Below are 21,996 nucleotides of genomic sequence, written 5' to 3' on the forward strand. Positions count from 1 at the left end.
CCCTAATAAGAATTTTGAAAGCAGCAACTTGTCTCAGGCAAACCCCCCAACACAGCCTGAAGTATGACATTTACTCTCAAAGCCAAGCACTATGGCAAAAGGTCCACTTGCTTGTGATTTGCTCTTCAATTTTGACATCAAGGGTGGGGGGGAGCAGAAGAAAAAAAAATAGCACAATAAGCATAGGCAAGCTATTCTTCCAAAATCCATTAACTCAAATGAGATGCATTTTTCTAGCTACCAAACCCCAGCCTAACACAACCGAGAAAGATTTTGCTGCCCTTGCCCAGTTCCACTCCCCTTTACCTGAGCCTACTGACTACAGAACAGTGAATAGAAAACTTAGAAACTAAATCCCTGTGCAAATGATTCCTAGGACTCAACACATTTATTTACAAATGAGCACAGTTTTGCAGCTCACTCCAAGGAAACTGTCCACGTGGAATTTGCAAAGCAGGTGCCAGGGGTTGATGCCTGTGAGGCAAACTCACTCACCCAAACTAAAGGGTGTGCTACAGAGCACAAAGGGCTTGCCATTCAAAAATCTGCTTGAGACAACCTCCAGCACTTATAGCCAGGTAACCAATGTCTGGGTTTGAAGTGCAATGTGCAATAAACAGATCCCTGCCTCTTCTACGGGAGATCAGCATCACCGGTACTACACAACAAAAGTCCACTAGGTCTCTCTTTTACTTTTCTAATTTTTTACAGTTATTCCCCAAGGTCTTCTTCAGCAAAATATCTGAATCAAATGAGTGCTCTTTCTCACCTGCTGTTGAGGATTTGGAGAGATGATGCCTAGTTTCCTAAATTGATAAAAGAGAGTCTTAAAAGACCTACCATATACTGCATCTTGGAAACCAGAGTTTCCATTTATAGCCAGGTAAAGCATAATTTTCATCATGCAGTGGAAACACCGAAGAGCAGGATTTCAGTTTTGCCTTACTTTTCTCTTTACACATCCACAAAGCCCTGGTGACTGACATCAGTTTCTAACAGTGCAGACAGAATGTCTTCTGCCATTTCTTCAAGAGAGTGTCAGCAGGTGATGACTCATTCCCTTTTGATGCTGTTCAATAATTTAACATGGCTAGTATGGATCAATCTGATTCCCCATCCTTTTTAAAAGGTACTTCCTAATTTTACATAGATGCACCAGCCTGTTAGACATGGATACTGAAATCTAGTCATTACATATTTAAATCCACAGTGCCTGAAACTCAAGTTCACTGAACATACAAGACAATTTGCACACATTATAATCAGCTATGCCATCTCTACAGGGGAAAAACACTTTTAGCAACAGCAATCTCACTAATTCCTGCTACTTTGCTCAAAGGGCTCAGCTTTTCCCTATACAATCAAGATGAGTTCTTTTAGTTCGGGGATATGCAAGAAGAATTAATACTTTCTTCAGCCACAGCATTCCTCTGGAACTAGTTCAGAAGAGCTCTGATTTTCTTCTTACGTTTTTGATCCTAAGTGACTGTCATACCCCTTCTTCAAAAAGTTTAACCCCTTAAGAATCGCAATTCAAATGTTTTTAACCAGAATCCTGCCCAGAATGGAGATAGTTAAATTGGTAATACAGGACAGGAATACAATGTCTGGCTGTCCCCTCTGTACACCTCTCTGAAGCAGATCTAGTGGTTGAAGCCCACATTTAACCAAACCAGAGGTGCAATTTTTAGTTTTTCTTTTAAGCAGAGTAGAACACACAATCTGACTGACTTTTACTTTTTTTTCAGGAATCATAGAAAACATGTCTGCAACTACCTGGGTCCGTATGCAATTTGCAAACCATATACTGAAAGCTAACAAAAAAAAAATACTTCCAATATCCATAATACACACGGGAACACTCCCTGTTCCTAATGCCTCTCCTCTCAGCTGCTACATCATAGTTCCCACTAATCCCTGAACCCTTCCATTTCTATTGAGTCTGTATCCAGGCATAATGACAGCAGCCTCCATCTTAGTGTGCTGTACCTATATATCTTGCTCAGCTAACAGAGAAAAAAGAAGGTATATTCACTGACTTTGGCATAGTTTTTCAGGACAGTACCACTAGCCCTTTCCAAATACACTTGAAGCATCTAGTTGTTTTCTTTCTTCTCTGTCCTCAGGATGTATTATCTATATGAAAAATGTAGGTTGATTTTATCATGAGAATTATTTTACATTTTTTCTGTGAAACTATCAGGAGCAAAAAATAAATTTATGGCTTTCAGAGAAATAACTTTTTTAAAAAATAAAAATATGGCAGAAAACATGGAAAAAGCCACATTAATTTTCTGCTACAAATACCTCTAAAAATATTAATGACTTAGCAATTGGATGATTTGTTTAAAATCCTCTGTTTCACCGATGTCTCTTAGTAAATAGTAAACAATATTCCTTTTTTAGTTATACTAGATAACAAAACAAAACAAACCAAAAAAAACCCACCACAGTTCCTGTATTTTTAGCCAACAATGAAGACAGACTACCCCTTCTCTGAGGATTCTTGTACTTGCTATCTGCCTCTCTGAGGAATGAGCCCTTCCAGCTCTGCTTTGGTCTGCACTGTCAGCTGGGACAGCTATGGTCATGGCTTTTCAGCTTTATTCTGATCAGTGTTTCTTTAATCTCTAGAAAATGTTATTAGCATCTTCAGTGACTACAGTATTTTAGTTATAGGTGAAACTGAATTAAAAACAATAAAACACAAATATGGAGTGAGAGGATGACATGGAACACCTAGTATTCTCTTTACATAGACAGTCATAAGTCTTACTAGTAAGGAACAAAGTTGTGTGGCAACAATAGATTATTTTAACAGTTCAATTCTTCATAGCAGACCAAAAAGAAAATCAAACAGAATGTTATTAATTATCATTATTATGTAATGTGCATAGAATACTACCAAAAAAAAAGATAAAAGCTATATCAGTACATAAACCTCATTGCTTCTTCTGCAAGTTCCTTGCTGGCAGGGTAAGGCAAGCAGGAAATAATTACCTTGAGTATTACAACAGCAGAAGTGCATTGGAAGAAACAGCTCATAGCAGGTTCAAATCAAACAAATTAGATTTCTTCACATGAAGTCTGCTGTGGGACTCAGTGCCACTGGGCACAGTGAATACTACCAGTCCTGATTGGTTCAAAAAGTGATGGGAATAAAAATCCTCAGATGATTATTAACTACAAAGACACTTTCACTTAGACAAGTCTAAGACTCAAAAGCCATAAATCACTGGGAACTTTGAAAGCACAAATACAAACTCTTCCTGTTCCCACACTCTTCCTCCTTAGTAATACTGTAAAATTTTTCTTTTTATATGTAGGCAAAATATCATTTTCATGTTCACACCTTCAGAGTAGTTGTAGATACAAATAACCAGGCAAAAATTATAGAAGTAGACAATGTGATCCCAAGACAATGCAGACGTTCACTGAAACCTCCCCACCCAAAGGACAGGGAAGGCTAGGGAGAAATGATACCTCACTTCTCCCAGGTACTGACTTTGCGGATTTTCTTCACAGCAAACCAGAGACCTTCAAGGATTCCAGAAGGAAACAGAGAGGAAGGGGACAAAACCAACAACAACAGCAACAAACAAATCCACCACGTTACTAAACGACAAAACCCAAAACAACACACCACACACAACATTGAGAAATCCTGACCATAGAGCACACAAATTGAAACAGAGAACCCGCCAAAGTACCCAACCTGACACTAAAAATCCTGGTATAATGATTAAACAGTTCCCACACAAAAATGATACTCAAGACAGGACTGTCTATTACCTCTTACAGCAAAATTATCAGAAGTGATAGAAAAAAATCAAATTCCCACCACATAGGTAAAAAACTAAAAACCTGAAAAAGAGATGTAAAACTCATTGCTCACATACTCTACAGAGGCATATCCCCAAATGATATTCCCATTCCAATTGACACAACTGATGCAGAGGGAAGCAGGATCCTTCTCGGGATTTAAGTGCCCTGCATTTCAGAAGCATCATTCGGTCCAGAGGAAAAAAGATCCAAATACAGAAGCAATACAGGAAAGCCTAGGCAATGCTGAAAGCAAAGCAAATGTTCTTACCGCTCCCACAATGCACCCTGGGAAAGGATGCCTATTTCTTACAGTCATGAGAAAACAGCTATCTCTGTCCACTAGAAACCAGCCAGGGATAGGTGCCATCAATTGAGCATGTTTTAAATAAATCACAACTTTATCACAAGGATCACAGTCCCATGAACTGGTATGTTCACTTTAACTATTTCCTAACATGTCCTTCCTCTGCTGTGATAATACTTCACTCCTTCAGTGTGCAGCCAAATCCCCACCACAGAAAGACTCCAAGAAAAAGCTTCTTCCATCACCGCCCACTTTTTAAGTTGAATAAGTTTGTACTCAAAATTATTAAAATACATTGGGTTAGATTTACTGCACCCAGACCTGGACCAGACAACCTCAAGCAACTAATCAAGCAACCTGCAGTATCACAGCACTCATCAGTGGTATTGCCAGATGCTGAGAAGAGCTTATGATGGAGTTACCTGGGATTATCCCATCAGAGTTCTTAGGAGAATGAGATACACTGACCAACTCCCAGTTGGATTAAACTTCTGCGGAGAGGTCTGTTTTTCAAACTGTATTCTAAAATAAAAATAACCCCCCCCAAAAACCCCATACTTCTCAAAACCAAGAAAAAAGCAAGAACATCTGCTCCCCTTGCCCCTCTTCAACATAATCAGAGCCATGGTCTGAAAAATATTAATAATAAAATAGGTCCCACAAAAGAGCTATGTTTTATGTGGATGATACCCTGATTCAAGTCTCCAACCCTCAAAGGTCAATATGCAAATTATAAGAATTCATTGAAAACCTTGGGCACTCACTCAGATGTGTGAATTTACTGGAACAAATCCCAAGCATTAGGATTAATTAAATGCACATAAATCAGGACTTGCTTACTCACTGCAGCTTCTAGCTACAGTTACAGGTATTAAAACATCTAGGAATTCTAATCCTCAGAGATTACAGGCAAATAGTTAAACTTGGACCCAATCATCCACAAATCAGTAAGGACCTGGGAAGTGGAAAGTGTATATACACTCCCTAAACTTTTGGACAAAAAAACCCCTGAGAATAGTGCACCTACCTCACAAATGGTTTCACTCCAGAGACTCCCAAGGTCTAATGTTCCAATATTATTTTCAGAATGTCAGGTAAGGGGTTTTTTGTTTAGCTTTTAAATGAAAAATGGGCACACAATTACTTTAAGGGAGAGAGAAAGCCTTAGCAAAGCAGCAACATGTTACTTTTGTAATAAATTAAGCCACATTTCATAAGATAATTGTGAACAAAATCCAGTGTGGAAGAAAGATATTTGCCCACCTTCTACACAGAGCTCTCTGAATTGGATTCTTTCTACCAAAAGAAAACAAATCCTACCTAATGCACATAGAAAATCAGGTAAGTGCCTCACCTCACATAGTCAAACAATTCCCTATCTCACCCAAGATGCCTCAGTATAGTAAAATCCACTTGTAAATGAGCACAGAGCCAGAGATAATATGATAACAGAAAACCAGCTGGAAGGCAACACATCTAAGACATACAGTTGATAAACCAAGAACAGAACCATGTTTACCCCTCGTATACAAAAACAATTTATCTGACGACAACACTGACACTTCTCCAATACATTCATTACACATAATTCAATATAAACCAAAACAAATCCATTTTTCTCCTAAGCAACAAAACAACTCAAAAATCTAGAGAATACTATGATTTCCTGAGCTACGCAACTCCTTCATAACTTCTCATAATCCTTTGCATAAGGGTTATGCAAACTTCTCATAACCCTTCAGAAATGTAGTACAAGCCTAATGAAGCAAGAATACAACAGAAAACCAGCAAAATAGTCAACAGCTACAGCAAAATGAGAAATAATGATAAACTAAGAGAACACCACGCTCAGCTTCCAGTTGCCTTTCTACCAATAAAATTCTTGGACCTGACAATCAGCAGTAACTTAGAAAAGTGCAGCTGTTTATTTGCAGATCTTGGGTCTATTATATAGTCCTCAAAATACCTGATGCTTTCATCTTATACCATGGAGATGGTACTCTGACAGCAGGTTGGTGAATCTGAGACACAGCATTACTCAAAGTGATAGTAACAACCACCTGTAGCATAGTTTTTTCCTCCAGCATTAGGATCACAGACTTCTACATGGGCACACTCAAGCCATTTCCTGTATCCACATAAGTTGATCAAATAAATAAAAGGATGCCTTAATTTTCCTCAGACCTGTTTTACTAATTAATATTTTAAAACATGAAGTAGAAGAAGATATCAAGGTTACTGTGTTTCTGCTCCAGTTTTAATGTATTTTACTGCATATTTCAGGAGATGCACACAAATTAAGAAAAAATAAATTCCACGTTATTAAATAGAATCTATATTCACAGGAATTTGCATATGGCTTTCTAGTTGAAGTTATTATTAATAAGTGTAGTAAGATTACCAGCAAGTGCATTACTACTCTGCATGCATTAAAGATGCATCTTTGTCTGCTTTTTTCTTCTCCTTATCTACCCTGTTTAGAATGTTAAACTTCTGTGCTATGTAAATGAAAATATTTAATTATGCAAAGCAAAGTGGAAAGGTTTACATTATTATAATTGAGTTAAATTCTTTCTGCTTTAAGCTCAAATACTGAGAACGTAGCTGAGCATCTGTTAAGAATTTCAAAGTCTTAAACTGCTGCTTTATAAATTTTAAGAGCTACATGTGAACAATTTGAAGCCTTTTGATGTTAATAAAATTACTGTAATATATTCAGTTTTCATGGTTAAAATTAAAGGAAGTCTGAAAGCTTAGTGCAAATCCAAGGTGAGAAGCAAATTCAGAAAGAAGTCGCTTGTTTGCTACAATTTTTCAACTCTTGTGGTAACCAGAATTTATAATAGCAAATAAATGAATGAACAAATGGCTAAGGAAGCTAAAATAGAACCATCTCAGAAAACATCACCTTAAGAGCAACGTGTTCATAGAAAGAGGTCTCCTTTAACTAAAGAAAACCTAATGTTCATAGTTACATATACAACAGTGATTATCCCACTAAAAGGTCAGGGTGACACATTGAATATTGTAGTCACTTCAAAGGGATAGTTGTCTTACATCTTCACCTAACTGTGCTGAGACACTCAATAAACACACCCGTGTTATAAGTCGTAAAGCAGGATGTCAAAGAACAGTATATTTTTATTAATAAAATTGAATCCTCACACTACAAAATAATCACCAGCTCCGCTTTCTACTGCAGTACAGAGATACAAACAGTCCCAAGGAGCTCAAATATTCATACAATTTGAAAGGAGGCAGAAGAACACTCCTTCTGCCAGCTTCACCCGCTGCAAAGCTGCAATTTCTCAGATTTGAAACACTGAATTTCACTGAATACTTAAAAATATTAGTTAAATTACCTAGTTTCTTCCCATGTTCAGACTCTGAGATGCTAGAACATGTTGGCTGTTTACTTTCATAAGATCAACCTCACCATGTTTATCTGGCCACAAAGCTTCAGTAATCTGCTTTCCAGGGAAACAAACACATTTTGCAAGAAAACACATGTGGTTCACTGCTTTATGAATTCTGAGTTGCACTGGTAGGTGCCCTCCAAAGTTTCAGACATTCTCTGCCGCATACTGGAGTGACTGGCCTTGCTCCCGTGCCATGTAAGTGCTTACGGCCTTTAGCAATGGAGAAGGTTTATTAAATATTTTCATGTTAACATTTCAGATGCAAAGCTCTTGACCATGCCTGCCTGCGCTGTTCAAGTGAAACCTCCACCAGCCTTCAAGATATGACACCTCCCGCTCACCCCGGCTTCCTCAGGCAGAGGAAGCAATAGCACTCTCAAATATTTTTTCTATCGGTCATTGCCATTCAGATGCCAATGGTTTAAATAAATAAATAAATGTGGGCAGCAACTTTTGGCTAGAGGTCTGATCAGACTAACTTACCTCGCCCATCACATACCCTGGAATACCTGTAACGGCCAAGTAGGATGCTAGGACTGAGCACAGGCTCACAGCTGGCAGCACCACATCATCACCTCCTCCAGGAGGCTGGGGGATTATTTTGAAAAAAAGGATTATGGAGTCACACTAACTACTCCTCAATTATGACTGAAATTTGCCTTCCACTACAGGCCTAGTTCTAATGCTTCACTCAGGGCAGAGATGTATGAAACAATTTAGCTAATTACGAGCATGCATACTTATAATTGTTTAGTTGTGTTGTTAATATCAAATTACTTGGGTTCTAAATATAAGCATATTTGAGCTTTTTTACCACTGTTTATGTATATTTCCTTTGGATAACCCAACACTGGATAGATTTATTTTTTTTTAAAGGTTGAATTGGTGTCACAGTATCCAGGCCGTAACCCCAACCTGAGCCAGCATTTCTACCGGGTTTCTCACTTGGCACAGGCTACACTATATATATTGCATTGCATAATTTCAAAGAACTGCCTCGCTTGCTTATCCCCCACAGAGCCTCCCAAGAAAAAACCTCACACCACCGAAGGCATTAAAATGCATTAAGCTGGATAACTGCAAAATGTCATAAGCCCTTACTGACTCCACAGTTTAAGTGTGGGTTTTAATAGAGGTAATATTTCTTCATTGCTCGCCAGTGCAAGATTTGTTACCTACACAATGATTCAACTATGACATCTTTTATGAGTGATATGTTAAACTAATTAACATTAACCTAGCAGAAGAATCAAGCATAAATTAAAAACCATTTCAGTTCAAGATACAGAGAGCTTCTATACTGATAATTTTCCACAAACAAAATATGTTGGCCCTTGATATATGAGATTCCATTTTAAAATTAATACTAACTGATTTAGAATTCTCATGCTGAATTTTTTCCAATACAATTTCTACTTATTTCAATGTGAAATAATAAGGCATGTGCAGCTAGCATAGCAATTCTAACTCCAAGAATTGAAAAGCCAAGACAGAACAAGAACCTTATAAAAATTATAAGACGAAAGAAATGTTCTATTATGCTTAATGAATTGTTTGTTCCTCTTCCTTCTTGGGAAAACAAAAAATAAGTCAGCCAGTAACGCCTATAGATTCTGCCAGCTCTGCTATGCAGCAAGTATGTGCCTATACCCAGAAGCAGACATCAACTGTTTATGATAATATTCTTCAGTCTATATTTCTCATATTTGAACGCCAAGACAAGAGGCAGATTAAGTAAAAAGTCACTAAAAATACATACGACAACATTTGTTGTCCAACTGATATACCAATATTCTTCCAATGAACGCACCCTGGTTCTCTTTACAGACACACACTAAGTGGCTGTAACACCCTCAAAAGCTAACTACAATCAAGTATTTCTCTGGCACGTGGTTATTATACTACATTCAACTCCAGCCTCCTCACAGATATTCTCTTTGTGGTTTTCATGGAAGAAACTGATCTTACCTAAACAGAACTAGAGATACCCTATTTGACTTACTGTGTTTTGCAGTGATAGCAAAATATGATCCATAACAAGTTTTTGCCAAGAAATTAATCCAGGAACTGACTTGAAATAACTAGGTTTTCTTCATAATTCTCTTCAGCCTGGAAGCACTCAGTATAAAAAATAAAAATACAGACACCCTCCTCCTCTTGCACAAGTCATGGACATACTACTGCCCACAACAAACGAAAATGTTAAATGCAAAACGGCTCCCGGCAATTTTTGAGGTGTTTGCACAGCACTACTCACACTAAACAATCAGAAGCCTAGAATATATACTGCTTTAATCCAGCAACTATTACCCAGATATACCATTTCTGATACAGCAGAGCAACAAATCAGAGAGCTCCCCTCCCTTTCATTTTCAGAAACTACCTAACAGACCACAGTGTGTCTGCAAGTCCTTATTTTTAATAATGACATTTTTCAATGTCTAGAATATGCTCTCCTACAGAGTCATCAGACAGCCCAACTAGGCTTCACAGGACTGTACCAACACTTTAAGAAAATGCTCAAGATGCATAACCCTGTGCAGTAACCTCAAACACGCAAATCCGCAAAAGAATGAATTCTTATTCTGCCTCTTTTCTGTCCTATTCTCTCTGATGTGTCATATCTTAACGTATTGACTTTTGCAACAATGTTCAGAGGAAAAAAAAGCCTATTTCAACTGCAACATGCAGTACAGCAGATTGCATGTTGCAGGGTCAAAGCAGCGGACTGCATACAGATTGCATATAGGGTCAAAGCGGCAGATTGATTTCTTTGCATTTGCAAATGCAAAGAAATCAATCTGGGAATGGTTCTGGTCTTCCTTTGCAAACATCCTTTCACATGTCTCAAACAGAGAGCCTCTAATACACCTACCCTGCATGAAGTCCACAGCAAGTAACATTCCACACACAGTTTTGATAGCATTCACAACAACTCCTACAGAAGATGTTAAAAAAAAAATAAAAAAATAAAAATCTCTAGTCACTTCAAGTATTGCACTGCACATAATTTAAAGCAATGAATTCCATCAAACCAACAGATATAGCGGGTGCATACGTATATACATTATACATTAACGTGTCAAAAATTAAGCCATATTGATTACCAGCTGAAGAAACTAATTTTTTTAAGTGCCTGTCAAAGGTACATTTCAGCTATACCTACTTGCTTTTCAGTGGTCTCTTCTGGAGGGGTGTGGAGGAGGAGCGAGAAGTATGCCTGAGACTGAAACTGTTTTACAACTGTTTACAGTGAATTCTTTCAGTATATGCCTGACCGCTACTTATTCCATAGATGCTTTTTCATTGTATGGTTTTTAACTCATCAGAAAAATACACATGGGATGAATGTATTTTAAGAAACAAACTTAAATTTTAGCAGGGCACGTGTTTCATTTTAAGTACTTAAAATCTAAAACAAAGAGGGAACACAGCATTGAAGACCACCAACAAAAAACAAGAGGCAAGGTTTGGGAATGAACAAGACACTGGTTCAAACAGAGGGGGAAAATCACTTGTCTTCGTCATGAAGCTGCCACAGGCACTACACCTTGTATATGTGTATGTATATGACATTTTTTATCCAAAATATAAACATGTAATGTATGTGTATACGCTCACTGATGCTCTGGTGTCTAACCTGATTTTCCAAAAACACCAGTCATCAGTATCACCGCTGAAGCCAACAGTAACTATTATTTGGCTCTACAAATAGTTGACCTAGATGACAGGATTTAGACACAACAGTTCAAATGTTGGTAGCTAAACAGTAAAAAAAGTGCACTGGATAACCCAGATTGGCTGATGAAAATATTTCAAGTATTAGTTTTAAGCTTCTACCCACTAAAACGCATACAAGATGTTAATCGTGAATTTCATTAAATAAGATATCTTTAACAAATTAGTATTGAATTAATCTTGCACCTAGATGCATTGTGTGGTCCAAAACCAATCTCAGTAGACATTGAGCAAATTGTTCATTTGTTTCTTGGGGGAATGGGAGCAATATTCTCTTACTGTTGCCCTTAAAACTTCCTTTTCAGTCCTATTACTAGGTGAACTGCTGTCAGAAACATACACCAGGTTATAGACCCCTTCCTGCACTACCCAAGCACTGGAATTCCTGCAGGAGACACATATCAAGCCCTGCCATGATCTAGGACATAGATTTTAACCTGTATGCAAAAGGAAAGCTATAAAACGATAAAGTCATATAATGAATAGATTTAAGACAATTAAAATAATGTATAAAAATCCTGAAGCTGAAAGGTGATATGATAAAGAATAAGCTTTTGCGTTTAGAATTACATTTCTTTCGTTCCTCCTTTTGCAAGTGCAATGGATTTCAATAAATTAAAAAAAAAAAAAAAAAAGTTGTGAACCAGAACCACCCTTCCTTCCAATGTCTGACTTTTGGCAAGGACCCATATCTAAACATACTCTAGTCCAGGAGCTCAAATGAATAAAGCTCTTGGCTATATGGCATCATAAAACTTTGAATAAGGCAAACTTAAGCCCCAGAGATAACACATCTTTCATCATCTTTCTTATCTATCTTTTTTAACAAAAAAACAATGCATCTTTTGTAAGGGCAAGAGAGTGCATCTTCCAATGCTTGAAGCTCAAAACCTTAAAACAACAGCCTCTCTACAAAGCCACAACTGATCCCATGACAAGAGAGCCCGAGGAAAAGCCCCCTGAGCTACCACCAGCTCAGGTCCTCTCCAGCACCAGCAGAGCTGAAGCTACATCACAACAAGCTCAGCAGAGAAGCAACAATTGACAGATGAAGTCCAGTAGAACAATTACACAAAGTAGCTTACAGGTCTAAATTAACACCCTACATGGCACCACACCACACATGCTGCACAAAAGCAGCAAGTTGCTTAGATACACCGCAATGTTTGCTGCATAATCTAGGGTACCTTCTTAGGTGTTCTGGAGCCATCACAACTTTTGTTATTTTCGGAGCATACGCACAGAGCAGCACTGGTACCAACTAAAAACCCATTTTCAAATTCTGAAAGATAACTAACGAGCCACCACACAAAGTCTCATCTCTGAGATAATCTGAAAATAACACATACGACTCCTGAACCTAAATGAATTCTTCCCTTGCACAGCACTGCAAAGCAAAACAGGACATTAACTTGTATCCTCAATTGAAGACTGCAATTATTTTGGGAGTAATTTCATTCAAAAGGTGCAAAGGTAAAGTTATATGTGTTTCCTTTTACAGCATGAAAGAGTATAATTCTATCATACACTAAAAAGATGCCAATACTACTGATTCCTGAGATATTTACAACCTATGCCACAGCTGTTTAAAGATTTCACTACATTTTCCTATTAGAAATTCTCTGATGGTAGAGGCCTCCAGACACATAAATAATGACAGCTTCTCACCCATTCCCACAAAATCCACCTCTCTTTTCTCTATTCCATCCATCACTAGCAACTAGCCCTCATCTTCAAAATGCCTTACCGCTTCCTCTCCTCACCAATCATCACTGGCTCACAATCAAGTCAGACTCCATCTTTATCTTACCCACTCCCATTGCCCACTTATTACATTTTGTGGCAATCATATGCCTCCTCCCTCCACGTCCACACACCTCCCATGCCTTTGAGGAATTCTATGAAAACACCTGTGGTTCTACTTCACTGCGCTCTTATCCCTGCAGGAGAAGTAATGCTGACATCCAGAGCAACACCACACTCATCACCTCATGCAGGACTTATGGCTTCAGAAAAAATTAAAAAAAAAAAAAAAAAAAAAAAAGGTGCCTAGACCAGCACTTCTGGACTAGGTAGAAACTTTTTCTCTTCTTTTCTCTTTTGTGCAGAATTAAATGTAACTGTTCTCACTAAACTGCAACATTCATGGATATAAATACAGAATCCACACTTGTAGCAGTTGGAACATTTCAGAGGAAGCACAGTCCCTGTCCTCAAAGACCATATCTAATTTTGTATTAAAATATTCTAAATCCCTCTAGCTTATCCATTCCCCCCACCAAACCCAAACACGTCAATGCCTTTCAATCAAGGAAAGGTCAAGGTCTCAAACACAACAGCATCCCACCTCAGGTTTCACAAATAGTTTTTGATAAATTTCATGTTATGACAATGAACATGAAATTTACTCAAAATAAATCCAATCAAGAAACAGAAAACTATGCCAGACACCATATGCTTCTGTCCTGACACAACTGAGAGCATTTTACAGAAAGCAGGTCACATGTTGGAAGCTTCATTTTCATTATATGTTTTCATGCAATTATTTCTCAAGCATAACTGTAATAGAAGGTGTGGGGAGTTGGGGTTTGTGTAAACACACCCCCAAATTTCAGGCAGAAACTCCCTCCTTTCCAGCTAAATAGAAACAACTTTACTCCAATGGTTATATTGCTCCTGTAAGAGTACTGTACCTCAAGTTGCATGATAAGGTGGCAAACAAGTGAAAGCAGAAAAATTAAAAAAAAAAAGAAAACATCGTATTTGTAATTGTGATTTCTACTATAGTAAGCTATATGATTCAGCCCATGAGATTCAACTAGCCCTCAGCAAAATAAGGAAGAAAAAAACCCAGACACTATTATCAATACCATTTTCTATGCAACCATTCCAGTAACATGCCCAGTCCTATAGTTTCTACCTCACTTTCTCAGTGAAGATCATGAAGTCACTATATACCAAGCCAGCCTCCTCATAATTGCACAATACTCTTTGGACTGTTTGGGAGCCCTTTCAAGGACTTACAATTGTATTTCTAGAAGCTTTCTCACAGAATTTTACTCAAGAGTCAAACTGTGCCTCTTCATCCTGAGGAGGACACTCTGATAGAGCCTCCAGAGAACAAGGCTCCTTTGTCCTTCACTGCCAGGAGTGGGGCCTCCCACAGGAGGGATGAAAGGCAGCACACCCTCACGAAAGCATCCCCATCTCCATTTTGTGTCATGAACCAGTGGGGCACACGTGGGTCCACAGAAATTTCTACCTCACTTGGGAATTCTGGAGTTCGTGCACCCCGAAAAACACTTCAACTCAAGGGAGGGAACAATCAAAGAAATGAAGTCCTTACTACATTTTTCTTCCTACCCTTCTAGATGTTAATTGATAGGAAGTTACTCCATATATCACCTCCTCCTCCACCTAAAAATCTGACAGCTACAAAACCTGCCCTTTTCTCCTCTGCCCATTCTTCTCAACACACAACTCCAACACTGCAGCTCACCTGCACACACATACCGCATCATGAAAGCCCCCCTTGCAGCCTATTAAATCCCTTCCACACACAACCTCAGCTGGACTGAGACACCCTCATCTTTACTCTCACCTCAGTTGCATAAAGCATAACACGTTCTGAAACAACCAAGTACATTGGCTAGAAGATTTTCTTAACTGAGAGCACAGTTCAAAGGAGGAATCACTGTTCTGATTGTCTGGATTTGGTTTAATTACGTTCAGCTGTAAGTTCTGCTACCAGATTACACATTCCAGGGTAAGCTTGTGAGGGGGTGTTCAGAGCTCACCTCCAAGTCCACACTGCCTTGGACACCTGCAAGGATTTCCATCACCTTCCAGGACCATCACAAGCAAAGGAAGCGACTACCCAATTGAACCAAAGATAAAACACAGAAACAATCCCTTTCATACACTTCAGGCTCATATACCTGAAACTCTCCTCTCAAGCAGCAGCTCCCCAGTTCATTACAACCAGCTCCCACTGAGGGCAGCAAGGCTCCTTCCCACTGCAGGTAAGGCAAGTGCTCCCCATCACCCCTTCCAGGGCCCAAGTGCTGCTCCTCTGCCACAGTGCTCAGCCTCCACCCAACCAACCCCTGCCTCATCTGACTCTTTTGCTGGGTCTGCTCCCAGGGAACACTTTGGCCAGGGCACCCCAGAAAGCATGTTCCCCATCTCTATGCAAGCCCCACAAGGGTCTCATCTCCCACTGATGCAGCACATCTACCAGTTGGGAACTACTGCACTCAACATTTCCTAGCTGGCCCTGCTTTTTCCCTTTCTGCAGATCTCATCTCCAAATAGGAGAATGATTCTTTCCATTTTATCGGAAAGAGTCCAAAGAAATTTGAAGACCAATAAGCGGTAAACCTTAACAGTTTGTCGCCAAGTTATTAAAGTTTGAAATATTCCAGATATAAGCAAGCACAAATATATTTAATAATTTGCATAATATATCTAGAATTCTATGGCAATTATTATATTCAATCACACGAACTTTCAGATGAAGCTAAGATAAGGAGTAGTCTTTATTTACAATAACAATAAGTAAAAATTCCCATCGTTTTTCAGTGTTGATGAAAATTAATAGCTTTCATGTAGATAAATGAAGTGTAACTTTCTGTCCAGTATGCTTTTCCTAAAGAATGACAAGTGCCTGAAAAGAAACTGAACTAGAAGAAAATCTTCACAGAAAGAAAAAAAGACTGCGGTTTTGATTTCCTTTAAATACAGACACATAATGACTGGGTTTCTTTTCCAAGATGACACTAGATAGCAGCTCTAAGTATTTTTATCCAGCACAATCCATTTATTACTCTTTGTTTTCTCTTTCCACAAACAGCCTAAGACTTTCCATTTCCAAGACTTCAAATTGAAGACTTTCATATGGCTAACTTAAGTCATGCAAAGTTCAAAAACAGTATAAAGGCAGAACAGTATTACAAACGTAAATCTAAACGTACACTAATTGCATTCAGTACGCAACAGAAAGCTTATCCTCAATAATCGAGAAAATTAAGTGTAGGTCTTTATTAAAACACAATCAGAACCAGGAAATTAGAACTGTATTGCTTCTTGTATCTCTGTTTACAATTGGAAAGGATCACAAGTGATTATTAGTTCAGATTTCTGTTTTGCTCTAAAGTAGGCCAGCCAGCTCAGCACTTTCCTTAAGATTATGAATACTTGTCTGCCCTACATACGGTTTAGGCTGGAACCAATCAGTTGAGCTGAAACACGCAGCAAACCCGACTATTTTCATGTCATTCATTTTAAGCTATAATGAACTGCACAAAACAGGTATAAAATGATCAGATTTTAAATACTTTCAAAATTTGCTTTGCTGTTATTATCATTCACTAAGGAGCTCAATGATTTCCTCACTATTGGATTAACACTTCATCTAGATTCAAGAATAAGTTGTTATTCATTAATAACTCTTTAACCACTTGTTTTCTCCACTAGTTTCCATTTCATTTTTGTACACTGATTATCTCATAAAATAAGAAGAAAACAGCACTGAACTTCATCTAATAGACTTTCTCAGTACTAGGACATTCAGGATTCAAATAGGCTCTGCAAGAAGCCTTAAATCAAAACTTTAAAAACATATGAAACAAAATAATTCCTTGAATTTTTAACTGAAATAGTTTTATTTACTCTCTCTCTCCCCAACACAAGCCATCTATAAGATTTTTTGTTGCTGTTTGAATGAAGAGAGGTTAAATAATAGACGGTTGCATTCTTGAGTTCAAAATAGTGATGTCTTCAAACAAAATTGGCTATTTGGAAGATCAGGACTGCAGAAAAAGCTTTGTTTAAATTGTCTTTAGTTTGTTTTTCTTAAAAGTTGACTAGTCTCATTTTCTAGAGCTGCTAAGCACTCACAGACCTAGTGAAGTCATTATCTTGAAAATATAAGCTAACTATGAAAACAAAAAAACTTTCACGTTTGGTTTTTCCTTTTACATTTAAGATATAAACATTGTCAAACCACTAGTAACCATTTCTGTCAGATTACACCACTCCAAACTATCAGTAGGTATCAACATCAAGGCAAAGACAAAAAAAAAAGAAAAAAGTTTACAAGGCAAGTTTGTTTAAAACAAAGACAACACAGTATTTTGATGTATGAGGCACAGTACTTTTTTAACAGGGGAGAAGCATACCTTTCATCAGCTGCAGAACTTTGATGTCAGGTTCTGATATAATCCAACTGGTCTCAGCAGCATTTTCTACAATATCCACAAGTTTCAGCTTCGAGAGACTCTTCCACTTCCCCCAGGAGACCATTAACAATTATGTATGAATGCAAACATTTAAGATGCTAAGCAGCTGTACGGTTTTGTACCACGTTAAGCACCCCTGAAGAATCCCAAGATGTATTCCACCATTCAAAGAGTAATGCAGTATGGCACCCATCACAGACTGATGTTCTGGCAACCATCCCATTTTCCCGACAACCATGTTTTGACCTATTCAAATAAGAGGAAGAAGTGTTAGTTCAGAACAGTAACTGCCACACCACTTCGGGACTAACATACAAATATAAAGTTTCATTCTTCTGAATAATTTCAAACACATATTTCTTCACAGATTTAGACACCTCCTAAACTCAAAGCCTGAAGATGGCATTTTGCTTTAAAAACATCACCAGGATGGAGTATAACAGAAGAAGATTTAAGAAAAAGTCTTACATATATCTCTACAGATTGCACAGTCTTATATTCCAGAAAGTACTGAAGTGACAGGAAAGAAAGGTAATATAAAGGCTCTTCAACTGCCCTGCAGGTGTTTCAAAACTAATGAAAATAGTAAGTCGATAAAAAAGCCCCAAGCAGCAAAAATAAATCTCCTCGACACTTTTGAAGGAAACATATTGGTCCAATGGATGAGAGAACTTAATGGTGACCTTTTTTCCCTCCTTAGCCCTATCTCAATGTCCCCACAGCACCTCCACCAGCAGATGTGCTACTTCAGTTGAGACCTGGACTATGAGAACTACAGTTGACACTTGGACTATCTGGGAGCAAGTCAAAGAGTCCAAACCCACGTCTGTCTACTCTGGTACTCCCTCTGTGCAATTCCTTCAGAAGTACGAACAGCAAATTTTGCTTAGGTTGGGAAGGGGACTATGAGGAATGGAGAGAAAAACTTTAGTACTCTACATGGGATGGAACAATGACATGAAGAACATCATCACATCTGCCAAGATGGGAGTGCAGGAAAGTAGAAAGAACAAATTTCTGCACCAAAGACGAGGGAGAGGAACTAAAAGAAGCTTTTAGAGACTGGAAGATGTCTCTGTACACAGAGATAAAGACAAGAAGAAAGGAGAAGGTGAATATTGGTGAAGAACTATTGCTAGAAGCTCCGTCTGTGCAACTGAGTAACATGCAGGTAGGGTCGACCACAGAAGAATGAGTTTAGAAGAGAGAACAAGAAGAAGCTTTATGTTTGCTTCACATCAGGAGAAACTTCAGTATACCTATGCATGCATGAAAGGAAAGACCAAAAGGAGTTTTTCATGAGAAATGCAAGCAAGCATAAAGGTAGAAGAGTAGGTGGTAAGGGATCAGGAAGGAGGAGAAGGAGTGACAACAGAAAGGGAAAAAGTAGAGGCTTCAGAAATTCTGACACGGATAGATCTAAGGAGAGAGAGTGACAACTAAGAAATTGGGACAAGAAAATAACACAGGAAAGAGAAAGTAGTGAATAGGGACGAAAAAAATGAGAAAAAAGTTATAGTAGTTACATAGCATAGAAAAAAGTATGGGTAAATAATAACATATTACATTGATCAAGATAATTAAGAAAAGTACAAAGAGCACATGAGTAAGTTTTCTGAAGTTTCGATGCTTGCTCTAGAAAGTGCGAATACCAAAAGGAACGGAACAAGACCTAAAACGACTCTTGCGTTTACAAAGGGATGAAGCAGATTGCACCGTGCAGGGGAAGCTCAGCCGACCAAGGGACAGCCTGGACTGACCTATTCTATTCTCTCCTTTCGCTATGATCAACGCATTCGGAAGAACAAAGTCCTCCCTCCAGTCCCTCTCCTCCTAAAATTGTCCCTCGGCACTTCTGTGCACCTTGTTCCCCTAGGATGGTTCCACAGCAGCAAATGTGAGACTCTCTGTGTGTCCCGACCCCCCCCCGACCCAAGCTGGCACACGGCGGAGCCCCCACTTTGGTCCTGCTGCGTGCTGCCCTGCCCAGCCCCACGGCCACCACTGGCCCCCCACTCCCTGGCCAGGGCCGCCAGGACTCCTACAATCCCAAAAAGTTTCCACTGTCTTCAGCTTTCCTCTGTCTCAACTCTTGAAAACACAGTCCGACCCAGAAAGCCGTCCCAGTCCACTTCCCTCCGCACAAAAATAGAAGTAAGTTAAGCCCCTAAAATAAAACACAAAGCAGGCACAAGAAGGAGACAAGACCCCTTCGAGTAGTGCCCCCCAGCCCTCATTACCGGAGCTCAGGCAGAGTGACTGCCTCACGCTCCCCAAAAATACCTGCATGTGCTCCCAAAAGTACAAAGGAAAGGCTGGACCGGCCCGCAGCCGCCTCCGCTGCGCTCCCAGCCCCAGGCGCGGACGGCTGGGCGGAGGGGGGAGCGACGAGGGAGCCGGGAAAGAACAATAAACCCCAAGTCCAAACGTACCTTCTCCTTTCTCTAAACTGTGAAACCAGATTTCCTTCGAAGCCTACGGCGGGGCTCTTTACTTTTAAGCGGCGGGAGAGCTCGGAGAAAGTTGAGTAAATCTCTCCGGATAAAGTTGCCGAAGATGAGATAACCCGGGAGAGGCGAGGGAGAGATGGAGAGTTAATCCGAGTTTCTCCTTTTGTTCAAGTTGCCCGAGCAGACAAAGAGCCGGCAGCGGCGGCAGGTCCCCCGCGCCCCTGCTCCCCCCGCGGCCCGGGCGCCGCCGGGGTCCCGTTCTGCCCTCGCCCCCCGCCTCCTCCCACCACCGCAACTTTCCGTCTGTTCCATCCCTTCTCAGCCGCGACCCCGGCTCCAGCGCAAAACTTCCCTCGAACTGAACCTCCCAGAAAAAGAAAACAATTTAATTCAAGGCGGGGGAGTGGGGGTTGGAAAGGGAGAGAACCATCTCTCAAATCATTATTTCCGGTAGATGCACCTCTTTGTTTGGATTCCCCCGACTGTCAGTGAGGACAAGCCTCTGGGGATCTGCTTTCGGACAGTTTGATCTCCCGGAATGAGATGGGCAAACGCAGGACGTAAAGAAAAATAACTTTAAAAGAAAGAGAAGGGGGGGAAAAGTAAATACAAAACAATATAAAACTCGGGAGTTGCGAAACGAACTCTTTTTTCATGGATACGGGAAGTACAGAAATAAACAACTGAAGGGGAATTTCGGAAGACTGTTGCCTCTCCTCCCCCTCCCCTTCGCTCTTTTCCAGAGACCGTAACAAAAAAGAGCCCCCGAAAGCTCCTGGCCGCGGCTCCGTGCCACCGCCGCCAGCTCCTGGCATCCCTACCTGTTGCGTAAAGTGCAAAGATGGGCCCGACCGCATCCGTCCCAAAGAAACCAAAAGAGAAGGAGGGGACCGCCGTCAGCCCCACGGCCCCTTCACCTGCCCTTCGGCCTCCCCCACGGGGACTCCCGACACCGGTGTCGCCGGCAGCCCCGGCGCGTCCCTGGCGGAAACCGCGGCTGCCCCCGCACCCTGCCCGGCCCTGGGTCCGGGGCGGCCGTCGGGGCGCCGAGGTCCCCGCCGAAAGTTTGGCAGGGCGGGGCGGGGCGGGGCGGGGGTACCCTGCGGCCTCGCACAGAGACAAAAGAAGCGCGGAGCAGTGCTGCAGCTCACCTTGGAGTGGGAGAGTGAGGCTGAAGAGGCACCTTCCGCCTCAGTCCTCCTCCTCCTTCCCAACCCCGCGGCCCTACGGCGACGGCGGGGCCATGGGACAGGCACATGCTGAGAGCCGGGGTGTGAGCGCCCGGCTCAGCCCCGTCAAGGGTCCGCTCCCCCGTACTAAACAAAAGCGCGGGGGAACAGCCTTGCCGCCTAAACCCGCCCTCCCTGCCCCGGTCCGTAGCTAAAACGTAACTTTTTTGTGCCCACCTAGCATCCCAGCGTCCCGGTCCCGCGCTCGGGAAGGGCAGGGAGAAGCGGGGCGGCCCGCCCGGTGCGGAACCCCCACGTCGGGGCGGCGGGCCTGGGGCTGCCGGCTGGGCGGGAGCGCTGCTGGGAGGTGCCGCCGGGTGAAGGGGCCACGACACGGATGTGCCTCTCTTTGTCTTTTCGAGGGTGTGCGTGTGCACATGGAAGGGGGGCACCGACGGTGCTTGTGCGTGTGTGCACTGTGTGGGCGGTCGCAGCACGCGTGGGTATCTTGCGAGTTTGTGCACTTTGAGTGTGAGTGTGGTGTGCATACCATGAGTGTGCACGGTGGGCAGCTCCCAGCCATCAGGAGCTGTCCCACCAGGCCTGAAAGATGTCCTAATTGCTGCTTACTTTCTTTTTTTGTTTGTTCGTTTTTCCTTAAAAGCAAAAGAAACCTTGAAAAAGTTACTAGGAATTGGTAGTCAATAACAGCCCACACCCAGTATGGTAGGGCTAGTTTTTCAAAGTCAGAAAACAGAGTATGATCCTGAGATGTGGTGGGATTTTTTTAGAAGAAGGAAAAACAGGATGGGAAGGGCACACTATTTAGCCTTTGGAGTCCTGTTGACACCT

The 21,996-nt window shown here is 40.8% G+C and overlaps 1 long non-coding RNA gene across 2 annotated transcripts in view; it reads right to left on the bottom strand.

The window, feature by feature from the left end:
* Positions 1–20,883, bottom strand: part of LOC127476394 (uncharacterized) — a 137,365-nt gene extending 116,482 nt beyond the window's left edge. The window contains exons 1-2 of one of the 2 annotated variants that reach the window (XR_007906579.1): positions 20,797–20,883; positions 17,466–17,771 (exon numbers count right to left, since the gene is read on the bottom strand). This is a non-coding gene — a long non-coding RNA (uncharacterized LOC127476394). Of the gene's footprint in view, positions 1–17,465; positions 17,772–19,957; positions 20,247–20,796 lie in introns of those variants that run through there. The other variant, XR_007906578.1, reaches the window with a different exon arrangement.
* Between the last annotated feature and the right edge of the window lie 1,113 nt (positions 20,884–21,996).

Source organism: Manacus candei, unplaced genomic scaffold (assembly GCF_025592945.1).
Source record: "Manacus candei isolate 608988 ecotype Guabito, Panama unplaced genomic scaffold, ASM2559294v1 h1tg000049l, whole genome shotgun sequence".
NCBI classification, from domain to species: Eukaryota; Metazoa; Chordata; class Aves; order Passeriformes; family Pipridae; genus Manacus; species Manacus candei.